This window comes from Oryctolagus cuniculus, chromosome 8, assembly GCF_051225735.1.
Source record: "Oryctolagus cuniculus isolate XC-2025 breed Fujian yellow rabbit chromosome 8, ASM5122573v1, whole genome shotgun sequence".
NCBI lineage: Eukaryota > Metazoa > Chordata > Mammalia > Lagomorpha > Leporidae > Oryctolagus > Oryctolagus cuniculus.
This window is the reverse complement of record NC_142874.1, coordinates 14,254,570-14,273,838: the sequence shown is the minus strand read 5'-3', so window position 1 is coordinate 14,273,838 and position 19,269 is coordinate 14,254,570.

Here is a 19,269-nt window from a genome sequence, read left to right as displayed (position 1 = left end):
GTAAGCTACGCTGCGTGACTCGCGGAGGCTGCCACGCGCAGACAGAGCGTGCGGGGCTCAAGTACATAGGGAACGCGGGGCTAGTGCGGAGACCGCAGAGTGTGCGCGCAAAGCCGAGCTGCGCAGAGCCGCGAAGCCTCGCAGATGAGAGAGGCGCGGGCTGAAGCGGCTCAGAGCCGGAAAGCCGCCGAGAAGCAGCCTCGGGGCGGGCGCTGGGAGGCCGCAGGGATAAGAGAGACAGAAGTTTAGAAGTAAAATGAGAGAAATAGGAATGCTGGAAGATAGAAGTAAAATGGGAGAAATAGGAATGCCCGGAGATAGAGAAATAGAGAAATAGAAAGGCCTCCCTACAACACTGCAATGTGAGAGCTTGGATTCGGTCTGCCTGATTAAGTGAGGCGATGAGCACCTGCGGCGGCTAGCAGCTTATGCGCCGCAGGTCACCGAAGACAGGCACGAATTAACATCAGTAAGGCTTCCCCACAATACAACAATTAGGAGGCTTGGATTCGGTCTGCCTGATTTAAGGCGGTAAGCACCAGCAAGCAGCTCGACCAAAGCATGAGCTGCAGGTCACCGAAGATAGGCACAAACCAACACTAATAAGTCTCCCCCACAATACGGCAATGAGAAGGCTTGGATTCGGTTTGCCTGATTGTTAGGGCTTGTAAGCCCCTGCGGGCAGAGCAGAGCATGCACTGCAGGGCACCGAACACAGGCACGTATCAGCGCCTAAAAACCTCCTCACAACATGGCGAAGAGAGGACCCGGATTCGATTTGCCTGATAGGACTTGTAAGAACCTGGGCAACTCTAGCAAGTAGAGCAGAGTGTGTGCCACGGGACACCGAAGACAGGCGCGTATCAACGCCAAAAAATAAAAAGAAAGGGGGATCTGTGGGGAGCAAACCGGACTAGACTGAGTTACTGGAATTAAGACTTATTCTATGCATCTGCTCTCCCACAATATGGCGCTGGGAGAGAAGTAAACAGCTTTCGCACAGCTGCCTCCAGTTCAACCAATAAACTGTAGGACTTGCTACTGATTGGAGGAGAGCAGCGTACTCGGCGTGTGGGCAGCCGAGTTAGGATTGGCGGAGGAGGACTATAAAGGAGGAGAGAGACGGCATGCACCGGGAACATCTAAGGGGAACATCTAGCTGAAGGAACACCTGTGCAGCCCCCGAGAAGAGCCGGCCGGTGGTGTGCCGCTCCCCTGCGGAAGTGGGGAATGTGGCCAGGGGGAACTGCCCTTCCACGGAGGTGGAAGGGATAGTAGCCAACCCGGGAAGAACCAGCAGCAAACCCGGGGAGGGCCGAGCAGACGAAAGAACAGCGCAGGGTTCAGTGTTGCTCCTCCACGAAGAGGGGGAGCGACAGTCTCCACTAAAAGACTACTGTAACTTGTAAGAGAGCTTGGTAAAGTGTTAGGATATAAAATAAACACAGAAAGATGAATAGCCCTTGTATACACAGCCAATACTATGACTAAGGAAAGAACTCCTAAGATCAATATCATTCACAATAGCTACTGAAAAGATTTTTTTTAATTAGTAAATATAAATTTCCAAAGTACAGTTTATGGATTACAATGGCTCCCCCCCCCATAATTTCCCTCCCACTCACACCCCTCCCATCTCCTGCTCCCTCTCCCATTTAAATATTTTGGAACACATTTAACCAAGGAGGTGAGAGATCTATATGATGAGAATTACAAACAATAAAGAAATAAACAGAAGACATAACATGTGGAAGAATCCTCCATGTCTGTGGATTAGAAAAATTAATATCATCAAAATATCCATATTCCTAAATGCAATTTACAGATTCAATGCAATGCCAACAGAATACTAATTACAGTCTTCTCATATCTAGAAAAAATGCTAAAATTTATAGGGAAACACAAGAGGCCTTGAATAGCTAAAACAATTTTAACAACAAAACAAAGCTAGAGGCATCACAATGCCAGATTTCAAGACATACTTCAGGGAAGTTATAACCAGAACAGTCTGGTACTGGCATAAAAATTGATGGGTAGGCCAATGGAATGAAATAGAAATCCCAAGAATTCTTCCATTCAGCTACCACAAATGAACTTAAATCAATCGCTAGAGCAAGGATAATCTCTTCAACAAATGGTGCTGGAAAATTGGACCTCCACATGCAGAAGTAAGAAACAAGACCCCTACCTTACACCGTATACAAACATCAACTCAAAATGGATCAAGGCTATTAATCTATGACTTGATACTGTCAAATTACTAGAGCAGAACACTGGGGAAATCTGTAAGACATTGGTATAGGCAAGCAAAGACTTCTTGGAAAAGACACTAGAAGCACAGGCACTCAATGCCAAAATGGACAAATAGGATTACATCATGCTGAGAATCTTTTGCACTGCAAAGAAAGCATTCAACAAACTGAAGAAGCAATTGATCAAATGGAAGAAAATATTTGCAAACTACACAACTGAGAAAAAATATTTAGACTCTATAAAGCACACAAAAAACTCAACAACAAAACAAAAACAAACAATCCCACTTAAGAAATGGACAAAGGACTTGAACAGGCATTTTTCAAAAGGGGAAATCCAAATGGCCAACAGATCCATGAAAAAATGGTCAGGATCACTAGCCATCAGAGAAATGTGAAACAAAAGCATCACGAGGTTCTGTTTTGGACAAATGTCAAGGCCATTGTGGACAACTGTGAAAATTTGAATATGATGAGATAATGTGCAATGTTAAGAATGATCACTAGGGCCAATGTATGGCACAGCACATTAAGCCACTGCCTGCAGTGTTAGCATTCCATATGAGCACCATCTCAAGCCCTGGCTGCTCTATTCCTCATCCAGCTCTCTGCTAATGTACCCAAGGATGCAGTGGAAGATAGCCCTTGAGCTCCTGTCACCCATGTGGATGAACTGAGGAAGCTCCTGGTTCCTAACTTTAGCCTGGCCAAACTCCAGTCATTGAGGCCATTTGGGGGGTGGATCAGAGGGTGGAAGGTTGATATATTTCTCTCTCCTCTCCTCTCCTCTCTGGGTGGAAGGTTGATATATTTCTCCTCTCCTCCTCTCCTCTCCTCTCCTCTCCTCTCCTCTCCTCTCCTCTCCTCTCCTCTCCTCTCTCACCTTCTCCTTCTATGAGAGAGAGAAACAGAAACACTACCTTTCAAATAAATAAGCAAATCTTAACAATTTTTACCAATTACATTATCTGTGATAAAGATGAGTATTAGGAAGAGTTTTTTAGTTTGAAGAAAAGCATAATAAAGTATGTACAGATAAAATGTTTAAATACCATATTTTACTTTCTATCAATATAAACGATGATTTTGGAAAAGGAACAGGCCAACTTTAAATACAATTGCAAAAATGTTATAAATGGCTCAAGGTTCAAAATCATGCAATAGCATCAAGGATTATGGTTAGTTGGACAAAAGAAATCATGAACACCAACATGAGTACCAGCTTTCTTCTCAAGAGGTGTCCCCATTAATATCCAGTTCCAATGTACTATCATGTGGAATGAGAAGGCCATGCCAAGATGGCCACTGGAAAGCTAGCATCAGTTACTCAGGAATGGCTTCGGAAACCACCTGGCAACAGAGCCTGCCTAGCAATAGGCTGTGATTGGTTAGGGCATAAACCACTCAGCTATATAAGTTGCTATACCAACTAAAATGAGTCTGCAGGCTGCTTTCCTTTGGCCCGCTTTCACCTGGCTCCCAGGCTCTATGTGTTGACTCCATGCCTCTTGCCCCCACTGTGCCCCTCCCCTCAGAACAAATCCACAGCAACACTATCAGATGTACTTTTATAATTTAAAGTATGAACTCTCAAAAGACTTCCTAATACAATATTAGAGAAGCAATTAAGCTTGTTAAACCAATTATCAGAATCACCCAAGAGAGAGATGAGAGATGTGAAATTATAGCAGTCCTCAGTGACAACTAAAGTGACAAACAATGGTGACTTTTATAGTATATAAAATATATAAAGTTTTAATTCCCAAATTTTCCCCACAAACCTTTTATTTAAAGAATACTAACTTCGTCACAATGCTGTGTTTCATACCACTTTCTTCACCACACTGATGTCTTCTCTATACCCTATGTGAGAATTATTTCCCTTGAACATTAATTAACATCCTTTGTTCTAATCACATGCCTGCACCTATGGAAGCAAACTTTAGGAGTTCAGACATTATCTGAGGGATAAGCATGAAACTTTGATTAGATGCTAACAACTGGTATTTCATGATATGACCTTAAGCCATTGTAGTTGGCAGTGTTGGGAAAAACAAAAGACTACCTAGGCAAAGTAGTAAGACTTCAGATCTTTAGTAGCTTGAAATCACTCTTGTGCAGATACAAGCAGGTGAAATCTACATCTAAGTGCTCTTCAAGGAACCTCACCTAGGACAAAGACCAAAAGTTGGTGTTCTCCATTCCTTCTAAGAAATGTGTCATTTAAATAAACAGCACATGCCCTTGGGTATAGAAATAATTTTTATTTTTTGAAACTGAAACAAAATGAATCAAGAATGATGAAAATAAACCCAAGGCCCAGTTGCTTACAGATCACTTCTGCATCTTCATCACCCCAATGATTATTACACATTGTTCTTCACTCACTAGCATGGTAGAGCTCCACTGGACATTCATGCAGATTGCTCCCACCAGTCCCAAGAATGACAGAGAACACTGCGCTTGTGATATGTGAAATACAAAAGAATTAACACCTATGCATTGACATTGATCAATCAGATTAGGTCCACCTATCACTCTGCCATTCCAATAATTCAATAGTATTTACCAAGCTACACCAGTGAAACAGATATATACATGTAACTCTAACACATATCATGGTTGTCTCGGTCCATTAAAAATCCAAAAGTGAATTACATTCATATAAATTCACCACTAAGAGGAAAGAGGCTGGGTTGGTGTTGTGGTGTAGTGTGTTAAGCCACTACCTGTGGCAGCAGCATCCCTTTTGAGTACTGGTTTGTGTCCTGGCTGTTCCATTTCCAATCCAGCTCCCTGCTAATGTGCTTGAGAAAGCAGTGGAAGATGGCCCAAGTGCTTGGGCCTCTGCGCTCACATGGGAGACCCTGAAGAAACTCCTGGCTCCTGGCTTCAATCTGGCCCAGTCATTTGGGAAGTGAGCCAGTGGATGGAAGATCTCTTAATCTCTCTCATTCTCTCTCTCTCTCTCTCTCTCTCTCTCTCTGTGTGTGTGTGTGTATGTGTGTGTGTGTTCCTTATTCTCTCTACATAACTGTGCCTTTCAAATAGAAAAATCAATCATTTTTAAAAAGAGATAATCTAAATTCACTTCTCCCAAATAACCTCAGAAGCCAGAGAAAACACACAAAACCTGAAGAATACAGGAAACATATTTGATCTTTATGATGTCACTGGTGCTCAGACACACAAATATGTGTCTGCATGCTTAAACAACACTGCTAATCACCACTCCTACTCACCAGTGTATGGAGCTTAGAAGAAGCTCTTATTCATGCTAACAATCCAGTTTTCCGGAATGTGTGGTCCAACACTGTTACCATGATTATATTCATTTTACAAAGTGAAAATATGTTGCTGTGGTTGCTTTTACATTTGGTTTCAAGATGAATTTCCATCTTGATTCCCTCATTTTTTATTATTAAGTATTTTATTATTAAGCATTGAATATTAAGTATTTATTATTTTATTATTATTATATTATTAAGTATTATTAAGTAGTTTATTATTAAATATTAGGTATTTATTATTTTTTTAACTTTTATTTAACGAATATAAATTTCCAAAGTACGACTTATGGATTACAATGGCTCCCCTCCCATACAGTCCCTCCCACCCACAACCCTCCCCTTTCCCACTCCCTCTCCCCTTCCATTCACATCAAGATTCATTTTCGATTACCTTAATATACAGAAGATCAGCTTAGTATACATTAAGTAAGGATTTCAACAGTTTGCTCCCACACAAACATAAAGTGAAAAATAATAGATGATTTTTTTAAATGATGATGAAATCAGATCATACCTATTGTCATGTTTAATCCCAGTGAGAGTCAAGTTGGGAATTGATAATTTCTTTTTTTTTTTTTTACAGAAGATCAGTTTAGTATACATTAAGTAAAGATTTCAACAGTTTGCACCCCCATAGAAACACAAAGTGAAATATACTGTTTGAGTACTCGTTATAGCATTAAGCCTCAATGTAGAGCACATTAAGGACAGAGATCCTACATGAGGAGTAAGTGCACCGTGACTCCTGTTGTTGACTTTACAAATTGACACTCCTGTCTATGGCATCAGTAATCTCCCTATGCACCAGTCATGAGTTTCCAAGGCTATGGAAGCCCCTTGAGTTCTCCGACTCTTATCTTGTTAAGACAAGGTCATAGTCAAAGTGGAGGTTCTCTCCTCCCTTCAGAGAAAGGTACCTCCTTCTTTGAAGACCTGTTCTTTCCACTGGGATCTCACTCGCAGAGATCTTTTTGCCAGAGAGTCTTGGCTTTCCATGCCTGAAATACTCTCATGGGCTTTTCAGCCAGATCCAAATGCCTTTAGGGCTGATTCTGAGGCCAGAGTGCTATTTAGGACATCCGCCATTCTATGAGTCTGCTGAGTATCTCACTTCCCATGTTGGATCACTCTCCCCTTTATTTATTCTATCGGTTAGTGTTAGCAGGTACTAGACTTGTTTATGTGCTCCCTTTGACTCTTAGTCCTTTCATTATGATCAATTGTGAACTGAAATTGATCACTTGGACTAGTGAGATGGCATTGGTACATGCCACCTTGATGGGATTGAATTGGAATCCCCTGGTATGTTTCTAACTCTACCATTTGGGGCAAGTCAGCTTGAGCATGTCCCAAATTATACATCTCTTCCCTCTCTTATTCCCACTCTTATGTTTAACAGGGATCACATTTCAGTTAATTTTCAACACTTAAGAATAACTGTGTGATAATTACAGAATGAAACCAGTCATATTAAGTAGAACAGACAAAAAAAACTACTAAGAGGGATAATGTATTAAGTTGTTCATTAACAGTCAGGGCTATGCTGATCAAGTCACCATTTCCCATAGTGTCCATTTCACTTCAGGAGGTTTCCTTTTTGGTGTTCAGTCAGTTGTCACCGATCAGGGAGAACATATGGTATTTGTCCCTTTGGGACCGGCTTACTTCACTCAGCATGATGTGTTCCAGATTCCTCCATTTTGTTGCAAATGACTGGATTTCATTGTTTCTTACTGCGGTATAGTATTCTAAGGAATACATATCCCATAATTTCTTTATCCAGTCTACCGTTGATGGGCATTTAGGTTGGTTCCAGGTCTTGGCTATTGTGAATTGTGTTGAAATAAACATTAGGGTGCAGACCGCTTTTTTGTCAATTTAAACTCCTTTGGGTAAATTCCAAGGAGTGGATGGCTGGGTCGAACTGTAGGGTTATATTCAGGTTTCTGAGGAATCTCCAGACTGACTTCCATAGTGGCTTGACCAGTTTGCATTCCCACCAACAGTGGGTTAGTGTCCCTTTTTCCCCACATCCTCTCCAGCATCTGTTGTTGGTAGATTTCTGTATGTGAGCCATTCTAACCGGGGTGAGGTGAAACCTCATTGTGGTTTTGATTTGCATTTCCCTGATTGCTAGTGACCTTGAACATTTTTTCATGTGCCTGTTGGCCATTTGGATTTCCTCTTTTGAAAAATGTCTATTGAGGTCCTTGGCCCATCTCTTAAGTGGGTTGTTGGTTTTGTTTTTGTGGAGTTTCTTGATCTCTTTGTAGATTCTGGTTATTAACTCTTTATCTGTTGCATAGTTTGCAAATATTTTTTCCCATTCTGTTGGTTGTCTCTTCACTCTCCTGACTGTTTCTTTTGCAGTACAGAAACTTCTCAATTTGATGCAATCCTGATAGTTGATTTTGGCTTTGACTGCCTGTGCCTCCCAGGTCTTTTCCAGAAATTCTTTGCCTGTAACTATATATCTTGTAGGGTTTCTCCAATGTTCTCTAATAATTTGATGGTGTCAGGACGTAGATTTAGGTCTTTAATCCACGTTGAGTGGATTTTTGTGTAAGGTGTAAGGTAGGGGTCTTGCTTCATGCTTCTGCATGTGGAAATCCAGTTTTCCCAGCACCATTTATTGAATAGACTGTCCTTGCTCCAGGAATTGGTTTTAGATCCTTGGTCAAATATAAGTTGGCTGTAGATGTTTGGGTTGATTTCTGGTGTTTCAATTCTGTTCCATTGGTCTATCCATCTGTTTCTGTACCAGTACCATGCTGTTTTGATTACAACTGCCCTGTAGTATGTCCTGAAATCTGGTATTGTGATGCCTCCGGCTTTGTTTTTGTTGTACAAGATTGCTTTAGCTATTCGAGGTCTCTTGTGCCTCCATATGAATTTCAGCATCATTTTTTCTAGATCTGCGAATGTCTTTGGTATCTTGATTGGGATTGCATTGAATCTATAAATTGCTTTTGGGAGAATAGACATTTTGATGATGTGGATTCTTCCAATCTATGAGCATGGAAGATTTTTCCATTTTTTGGTATCCTCTTCTATTTCTTTCTTTAAGATTTTGTAATTCTCATTGTAGAGATCTTTAACATCCTTGGTTAAGTTTATTCCAAGGTATTTGATTGTTTTTGTAGCTATTGTGAATGGGATTGATCTTAGCAGTTCTTTCTCAGTCATGGCATTGCTTGTGTATACAAAGGCTGTTGATTTTTGTGCATTGATTTTATACCCTGCCACTTTGCCAAACTCCTCTATGAGTTCCAATAGTCTCTTAGTAGAGTTCTTTGGATCCTCTAAGTACAGAATCATATCGTCTGCAAAGAGGGATAGTTTGACTTCCTTCTCGATTTGTATTCCTTTGATTTCTTTTTCTTGTCTGATGGCTCTGGCTAAAACTTCCAGAACTATGTTAAATAGCAGTGGTGAGAGTGGGCATCCCTGCCTGGTGCCAGATTTCAGTGGAAATGCTTCCAACTTTTCCCCATTCAATAGGATGCTGGCTGTGGGTTTTTTATAAATTGCTTTGATTATATTGAGGAATGTTCCTTCTATACCCAATTTGCTTAGAGTTTTCATCATGAAAGGGTGTTGAATTGGTTTTTCTTTTGCAGTCTGTTAATGTGGTGAATCACATTGATTGATTTGCGAATGTTGAACCATCCCTGCATACCAGGGATGAATCCCACTTGGTCTGGGTGGATGATTTTCCTGATGTGTTGTTGTACTCTATTGGCGAGAATTTTATTGAGGATTTTTGCGTCTATGTTCATCAGGAATATTGGTCTGTAATTTTCTTTCAGTGCTGCATCTTTCTCTGGCTTAGGGATTAAGGTGATGCTGGCTTCATAGAAAGAATTTGGGAGGATTCCCTCTTTTTCGATTGTTCTGAATAGTTTGAGAAGAAATGGAATTAGTTCTTCTTTAAATGTCTGGTAGAATTCAGCAGTGAATCCATCTGGTCCTGGGTTTTTCTTTATTGGGAGGGCCTTTATTACTGTTTCAATTTCTGTTTCTGTTATGGGTCTATTTAGGTTTTCTATGTCTTCATGGTTCAATTTAGGTAGATTGCATGTGTCCAGGAATCTATCCATTTCTGATAGGTTTCCCTGTTTGCTGGCATACAGGTCCTTGTAGTAATTTCTGATGATTCTTTTTATTTCTGTGGTGTCTGTTGTTACGTTTCCTTTTTCATCTCTGATTTTACTGATTTGGGTCTTTTCTCTTCTTTTTTTAGTTAGTTGGGCCAATGGGGTGTCAATTTTATTTTTTCAAAAAACCAGCTTCTCGCTTGGCTGATTTTTTGTAGTGTTTTTTTGGATTCAATCCTGTTAATTTCTTCTCTGATTTTAATTATTTCTCTTCTCCTACTAGATTTGGGTTTGGTTTGCTACAGTTTTTCTAGGTCCTTGAGATGCGCTGAAAGCTCATTTATTTGGTACCTTTCCAATTTCTTGATATAGGCACCTATTGCTATAAATTTGCCTCTCAATACTGCTTTTGCTGTATCCCATAAGTTTTGATATGTTGTGTTGTTGTCTTCATTTACTTCCAGAAAGTTTTTGATTTCTCTTTTGATTTCTTGAATTACCCAGTGTTTATTCAGGAGCATGTTGTTCAGTCTCCATGTGTTTGCATACTTTCTGGGGTTTCCTGAGTTGCTAATTTCCAGCTTCATTCCGCTGTGGTCTGAGAAGCTGCATGGTATGATTCTAATTCTTTTGAATTTGCTGAGACTTGCTTTATGGCCTAGTATGTGATCAATCCTAGAGAAGGTTCCATGCACTGCTGAGAAGAATGTGAAGTCTGTAGATGTAGGGTTAAAAGTTCTGTAGATATCTGTTAGATCCATTTGGGCAATAGTGTCAATTAAATCTGCTGTTTCCTTGTTGATCTTCTGTCTGGATGATCTATTTCTGAGAGTGGAGTATTTTTTTTTTTTTTGACAGGCAGAGTGGACAGTGAGAGAGAGAGACAGAGAGAAAGGTCTTCCTTTTGCCGTTGGTTCACCCTCCAATGGCCGCTGCGGCCGGCGCACCGCGCTGATCCGATGGCAGGAGCCAGGAGCCAGGTGCTTCTCCTGGTCTCCCATGGGGTGCAGGGCCCAAGCTCCTGGGCCATCCTCCACTGCACTGAGTATTGAAGTCCCCCAGTACTATTGTATTGGAATCTAAATCTCCCTTTAAGTCCCTTAACATATCTTTTAAATAGACCGGTGCCCTGTAATTAGATGCATATACATTTATAATAGTTACATCTTCCTGTTGAATTGAACCCTTAATCATTATATAGTGTCCCTCTTTGTCTCTCTTAACAGTTTTGTATTAAAGTTTATTTTGTCTGATATTAATATGGCTACACCTGCTTTTTTTTGGTTTCTGTTGGCATGGAATATCTTTTTCCAACCTTTCACTTTCAGTCTGCATGCCTCTTTGTTAGAGAGATGTGTTTCTTGTAGGCAACAAATAGTTGGGTTGTGTTCTTTGAGCCAGTCAGCCAAACGGTGTCTTCTAACTGAAGAATTCAGACCATTAATGTTCAATGTGACTATTGATATGTAGTGACTTTGCCCTGCCATTTTCCCAGAAATATTTTCTAGTATATGCTTTGAGCTTCCCATGCTCTTTTACTGGTAGGTGTTCTTCCTTTCCCTTCTTTCATATTGATGGCCGTGTTTCTGTGTTTCTGAGTGTAGCACATCTTTAAGTATCTTTTGCAGGGCTGGATGAGTGGCCACAAAGTCTTTCAATTTCTGTTTGCTATGAAAGGTCTTTATTTCACCTTCATTCACAAATGAGAGCTTGGCAGGATATAATATTCTGGGCTGGCAATTTTTCTCTCTTAGCACCTGTGTTATGTCTCGACATTCCCTCCTAGCATGTAGTGTTTCTGATGAGAAGTCTGCTGTGAGTCTGATTGGAGATCCTCTGAGAGTAATCTGACGTTTCTCTCTTGCACATTTTAGGATCTTTTTTTATGTTTCACTGTGGTAAGTTTAATTACCACGTGTCATGGTGAGGATATCTTTTGGTCATGTTTATTGGGGGTTCTATGAGCTTCCTGTACTAGGATGTCTCTGTCCTTCTCCATTATTGAGTATTAAGTATTTATTATTTTATTATTAAGTATTGTATTATTAAGTATTAAGTAGTTTATTATTAAATATTAGGTATTTATTATTAAGTATTAAGTAATCACATACTTGTATTTCACATACAGTATATCAAACAACGTATAATTCACTTTACCAAATGTAAGATTTATTTCTATAAGCAATTCATGCAACATGTTAAAATGAGACACTGTTTAAAAATCAAACCAAATTCACTTTGTTAGATGTATTCATACTGAAGTTTTGACAATAGAAAAATTTCAGCTTATGTCTGTATTTAAATTCTTTAAGGAAATATTTATAATCTGAAATCATGTTTAAGGCACAATGAAAATAAAACAAGAAAAAACAGTCTCACCATGGGAAAAACTGCATGTGACAGCAGCTGCTATCTGTGAGGACACGACCCACCCTGTCAGACGTCTTTCTCACAAAACAGTGTATGTTCTTCATCTCCACAGCAATGGAAAGTGCTCCAATAAATGGGAATGGGGCACAGTCCAGAAATTGTCATGTTTTGTTATTCCTTTTGCTCAGAATTTTGGTGATATAGATTATATTTATTAGGCAAAGTTTCACATCAAAACAATTGCACCTTGAAAGATGAAATAATAAAGACGAATGTGAAAAAGCAGCACAGAGGACCACCTGAATTTCAAGAAAATCAAACATCGGTTCAGAACTCGAGTTCACTTGTGGCAATCATTTTATCCCTGACATACCTTTAAAAGTTGTCGCTGATTTGAAGAAAATGGGCATGTACCACAGACATAAAAGTGCGTCTGTGTGGACTTGAGCAACAAAATGTTATGAGGCCCAGCGAACCTGAGATTCTGATTTGGACTCAGCTAGAAGTCTCTCTGAGCTACAAGTCTCTGAAAGTTTCTGCCTTCTAATGTGGGAACCAAGAAGTTTAGATACTTAAAGATTCTTCCAATGCCAATTTTCTGGACTAGCATATTCAATATTATTGTTTTTCCAATTTGTGTGCAATGTCAAAAGAGCCAGCTCATTTAAAATTCTTAAATCTAGCATTTGCTAACAAGACCCAGAAACCAATTAGTAAAATCACCTACAGATGGGCTCTGCTTTTAGCTCATCTAAGGTCATAATTTTAGAGATAAGCTTTGATGTACACAAACTGATAGTGAATTTTATAAAGATTAAGCATTAATCTGATTAGCATGGTAATCTCTACAGTTGTCTCCATGGCTACAGCTACCATCAAGCAAATCGTGAACAGCTGGAATATATCTAAAATATCAAGTCCTTACACAATAAACCTGCGTGGCTCTGCTTTACTGTGTAATATTTTAATGGACTATTGAGAGATGATATAAGCAGTATCACTGACTTACCTGATTTTCATCTACAGAATAGTAGTGCACATTCCCTCATCAATCAAGATTAGCAAACACACTGTAGTTCATAGGTCTACTTGAGTATTCTTGCTCTCTTTATGTATCATAGCAAGTGTTATTTTTCATTTTTTTAAACTTTAATAACTAAATTTTGAAAGTACAACTTTTGGATTACAGCGGACCCTCCCCTCACAACCTCGCTCCCACCCACAACCACCCCATCTCCCACTCCCTCTCCCATCCCATTCTTCATCAAGATTCATTTTCCATTATCTTTATATACAGGAGATCAACTTGGTATATACTAAGTACAGGTAGGTATGGATGTAAAGGGAGACACTTTCCCCACATCCAAAGATTTTACACTTCCTATTCCTCAAAGGAAAATCATCAAATCAGCATTCTTTATGATCTGCCCACCTGCTAATGCCTAAAAGTCAATTCAGCATTGATGGGGCCAGCGCTGTGGTGCAGTGGCTAAAGCCTCCACCTGCAGTGCTGGCATCCCATATGGGTGCTGGTTCAAGTCCCGGCTGCTCCACTTCTGATCTGGCTCCGCTTTGGCCTAGGAAAGCAGTAAAAGATGGCCCAAGTCCTTGGTCCCCTGCACCAGCATGGGAGACCCAGAAGAAGCTCCTGGCTCCTGGCTTTAGATCGGTGCAGCTCTGGCCATTGCGGCCATCTGGGGAGTGAACCAGAGGATGGAAGATCTCTCTATACCTCTGTCTGTCTCTCTCTCTGCCTCTCTGTAACTCTGCCTTTCAAATAAATAATAAATCTTTTAAAAAACATACATTGATAACATCAGTAATTAGGACTGGCACTGTGACACATGGATAAAGCTGCCACCTGTGGGCACCAGCTTGAGTCCCTGCTGTTCCACTTCCAACCCTGCTCCCTGCTGATGGGCCTATGGAAACCTATGGCACAAAGCATAAAGATGCTCAAAATGGTGGGAGTCAGTAGACACTAAATCATTGTTCTTTTTTTAAATTTGACAGGTGGTGTTATAGACAGAGAGAGACAGAAAAGGTCTTCCTTCCATTGGTTCACTCCCCTAATGGCCACTACAGCCAGTGCTATGCCGATCCAAAGCCAGGAGCCAGGTGCTTCCTCCTGGTCTCCCATGCGGGTGCAGGAGCCCAAGCACTTGGGCCACCCTCCACTGCATACACTCCATACACTCTTAGTGACCAGAAGAAAAACCATATCCTGGAATCCACAGTCCAGCACCTTGCATAGAAACTGTCACCTCTGACAACTCCACAATCAAGCAGCTGTGCTAACTTGAAATCACAGTACTGTACAGTTTACTCATAACTCTTTGGCAGCCCCATCACACCCCTCAGGGCAAATCCGAGCCCCTCATCTGTCCCTCTCCAAGACACCCCCACGCCCACCCATGACAGGCTGGCCTCCCGGCAGCCCCAACCTGCCACCACCGCTGACCGGAGGCCCTCACCTTGTCGGCAGTCTCAGTAGCCTTGGTCAATGTTGCAGGGCATCCCCATGGAGAAAACAGGGGCTGCTCCCACAGTCCAGGCTCCATTAAAAATTGTGGCAGTGTCCTCCCAGTGCCGGGGGCGTGACCACTCTAGGCAAGGTGTTCTCTCTGTTCAGCACACACATGGGGTGCAGATGCCCATCAAGTTGAACCCTGGGGATGACAGGGCAGACCCTGGGATGCGGCCAAGATGTGTGGCCAGCCGGGGTGGGGGGGGAGACATGTAGGTACAGGACAGGAGGGAGCGGCCACCATCATGAGGGAAGGGTCGACCAGGGGTGGCAGAGGCGCCCTCTGTTGCTGCTACAGGTCAAGAAGACAATATTGATCCTGTGGCTCCAGAGAGGGCTGATGGCAGTGGCAGCAGTGGAGGGGTTACCTGAGGACCAAAGCTGGTCACAGCCGGGAAGAGCACTAAAACCTATTGTCCAGGCTATCGTCCAGGTGCCAGCGCTGCAAGGTTTCAGCCGTGCTCCACAGACCCTTGGGCTTGGGAGAAGGGGGGTGGTGGATTCTGGACTGCAGCCTCAACTGGGGCTCAACTGGCATACACAGCTCTCCCTGCCTCACTGCGCCTCCGCCCTGCTTGCCCAGGTGGCCAGGTCATTGCAATCCTGTTTGGCCAAGATCCAGGTCGCAGAGTGGACCCAAAAGAGTGTACTGCCCAGGCCAGAGTGTTGGCCCAACCTGGGGCATGGCACTGCAACTCTGCCCTCTGGTGGCGGGTGCCAGGCATGCAGTGCCCTAATGGGACCTGGGCTCTGTCCCTGCAAGGCTCCTGGCTCCCAACCTCCCCCTGTAAGGCACGGGACTGCCCTGGCTCTGGATGCAAGAGGCAATCCCTATGGTGCCAGTGCAGGGGCCTGGCTTGGCAGCCTCTTGCCCACAGGCAGCACCATTACTGCCCGAGGTCTGGCTACTCCATCTTCACAGGTCCCGCATCATCCCTCCTGCATCACCAACCCATGCCTTTTTTTCTGTGTTGCACCCTTCAAGACTCATGAAAGGATTACCAATTTCAGTCTCTGCTAATTTCTTCTTACCATCACTCGGGCTGCAGACAAGTACAACACAAAACAAAAATTAGAAAAGAGGGTCACTATCTACTACAAATCTTCAGAATACTGGCTCATTTGCCTAGCATGGAAGGAGCTGAAGAAAAATATCCAAGACATTGCCCACTGCTCTGTAAAGACGTTGTTTTTTTACTAATATATCATCTATTCCCCAAATTTTAACACGGTGCTTGTGTGGATCAGGAAGTGAATGAATGTGCTTGTGTAAATACAAGGGTACTTCAAAAAGCTCATGGAAATGAATTCCTTAGGGCAAATAATTTTGAAATCCATGCAGTTTTTTTTTTAAAGATATATGTTCATGAGTAAACCTTGTATACATGGATTCAGAATTTCGGTGCTGGTAGCATGGGTGTGTTTTCTTTCCGGAATAGCATAATTCATCCCAAGGGCCTTTATTTTGTTGATGGAAATGTTTAATCTTATCACATCACTAAGCATAGACTGCTGATTATACTATCTTTCTCACAGCTACCATAAAGATGATAAACTGAAAAACTCATTGCCTTCTAGTCATTGTAAGTCAGTACAAGAGTTGTGCCCTTTTACAGTTGTTCAGGCCCTAGGATCTTTCTCCAAAATGAAGATGTAAGTTACTTTCCTCAAGTCTCTACTGTGTGAGTGCTGAGAGAAAACTATTAACTGTTTCCCTATAGCAAGAATCGTGCCCATGAGTTGCAATTGACAAATTCCTTGAATCTCAGATTTTCTTTACCTCCTTTTCTGTCCCTTCTTTTGCAACTGGAAGGATTGACTTTAGGGTATTTCTTTCCTGATTCAAAACCTAGATGCATTGTGAAGGCATATATTTTTGTCCCTTTTATCCTGCAATTGTTGATGTCTCAGATTTTTCACACAACCATGCAGTCATCTCTAATGAGAAGAGATCCCATTAGTATCCTCCACTTTAGCATCATGAATGGAAATGCTTCATGTATTTCAGAATTTCAAAATAATGCTGCAATTAATCTAAAACATCATGCATCAAATGGATGTCTTACTGCTACCCTCTGAAATCCCATATGTGCTCTCTTATCTCTCCAATTTTCAAATGTAAAGATATTACCAACACATATGAAATCCTTTTATTCCAAGGACTATGCACATCTTCATTCCCCCATAGATAGCTGTCCCTCAGCATCTGTGGGGAATTGATTCCATGATCCCAAAAGATAACAAAATCCACAGATGCTCCTACCCCAATATCAAGTAGAACTGTATTTGCATATAATTTATGCCACCCTCACATATCCTTTTTAAGTGACCTCTACATCTCCTACACTACCTCCTACAAATTAACTGTTCTGTAAGGAATGGAACTTATACTTCAGAGAATAATGATAATGAGAAACTTTGCATCTTATATTCTCTTTCTGGATTTGGCTGAAACCACAGGATATGAAGAGCTGCCTGTACATTTTAGTGGGCATTAAGCAGAATAGAACTACCACAAAACATGATCATTTACCACAGAATTTAAAATTTTCCAGAGAATACTGAAAGCACCAGTGTAATTCCAGGTAGTGGAAAAAATATAGGAGCCAAGGTCTAGTGAGCCCAGGTGTTTATCTGTAATAGGGAATAATCAGATGGAGCTGCAATATAGGAAAACTTTATGAAATTTGTGTGAGAAAAGATTTCCAATCTCCCCCCTGGTATATGGCTATGTAGCAATCAAAGGAAGCTGAGAAATACACAGTTGTCTTCTGGCCCCCGAGTGACCCAGTGAGACCAGAAGAATGACCCAACTGAGCTGGGCCTCCCTCAAAGCCTTAATCATGTACAAATGACTATCGAAGCCAAGAAGTCACAGCGTAATTCTTTAGGTGAACAAAGATAGAAGTGCACAGATCACTGGGTATGTCTTCTATAAACTAAGCAAAGTAATGTGCTCTGCGTGTGAGAACAAGATTTTACATCATTCACTGGATTTACAGATTCACTAATATGGGCCATCAGTAAAATATGTTTAAAACAATAGAGATTTCCAATGAGAGACCTGAGCCTGGATCAAGGTGCAGCTATTTTAGAGTAGGCCTCCATCTCGTAACTCGGGCCTGAACCCTAAGCCAAAAGCTCCTGAAAAGAGAATAAACTTCCCTTGCGATAAACTCCCCTAGCAACAGCCAATCAGCAGATAGCAGGGAAATGCCTAAAGTTCCAGGTGTCTTTTCAGGCAGTTAAGGTGCTTGATGACATCCCGAAACCCTGCGGTTTGCCACCTACACCCAAGCGGCTCAGACCCTATACTTTAGCCAATCATTTTAAAAAGCATCAACCCCAAAGCCATCTTACCACCTTTACTAGGTCCATTCCCACCCTTGGATGCACTAATCAATCAGAGAATTTATGGTGACTTAAGAATATTTCAGATGATTTTGCTTACAAAATTGTTGATGGAGCTCAGATGTTCTGAAAATTCCCATTGAGTTCTGGAATGTGATTTGCATATTGAAGGTTTATGGGCATCATTGAAGGACTGTAGTACTGAATTTTTCCTAAATGACTTCGCATTGATGAAAATAAGATAGGAATTAAAATCGAGAAGACATATATGGAAAGATGCTATGATTCACGTTTTGCTCTGGACACAGTATAATGCCAAATTTTCCTACATAACAAATTAGTGGAGTGTGATCATGGCACTCTACAGTCAGGTAACTGAGCTTACTCTCTTTTAAAAGTGGGTGGGAACTGAGAATCACTTATGTTCTTTATGTCTTCAAGTTATAATATTTCATTATTAATGTATGATTTTCTGAAGATTCTTATAAAAGTAATATATGGTATAATGAACATCATCTTCAGGATATCCAGAATATTGAAAATAGTTATTTGTCCAGGAGACATCAACCATTTCATAAACGGTATAAAAACATAAATGTCAAAATAGGAAAAAAATGAATAATTACAAAACAAAAAATAAAAAGATAAAAAAAGAACAAAAGCCCCTCAAAATGAAAAATGAGAACATAAAACTCAAAAAACATAGGGACTGGCACTGTGATCCAATGGGTTAACGCCCTGGCCTGAAGTGCCAGCATCCCAAATGGGCACCAGTTCAAGACCTGGCTGCTCCACTTTTGATCCAGCTCTCCACCATGGCCTGGGAAAGCAGTAGAAGATGGCCCAAGTGCTTGGGCCCTGCACCTGCGTGGGAGACACAGGAAAAGCTCCTGGCTTCAGATCAGCACAGCTCCGGCCATTGCAGCCTATTGGGGAGCAAACCACCAGATGGAAGACCTCTCTCTGCCTCTCCTCTCTCTGTGTAACTCTGATTTTCAAGTAAATAAATAAATCTTTAAAAAACTCAAAAAAATAGAATTAAAATGTGATTTGGTATGAACACGATTTTAAATCCATTCAAAGGATTTTATGGTATGCATCTTTATCAAATTTTGATGAGATTTTAGAATATGAGCTTTCATGAACTTTCTGTGACTTCATGATGAAAAAAAAATGTATGAAAATGCTATCATGAAAAAAACTATGTGTGGGTTTAAATTTTTTGTGCCAATATCAGCTCATATTTTCATTCTGTTTTTATATATTTCACTGTATTCTTAAATACTGATTTTATAGTAACTGTTGCATGTCCCCTTGAACAATGGAATTGGAAATTCAAGACTGAAATGGGTTGAGCTGAAATTTTGGAATCTGATCATTCC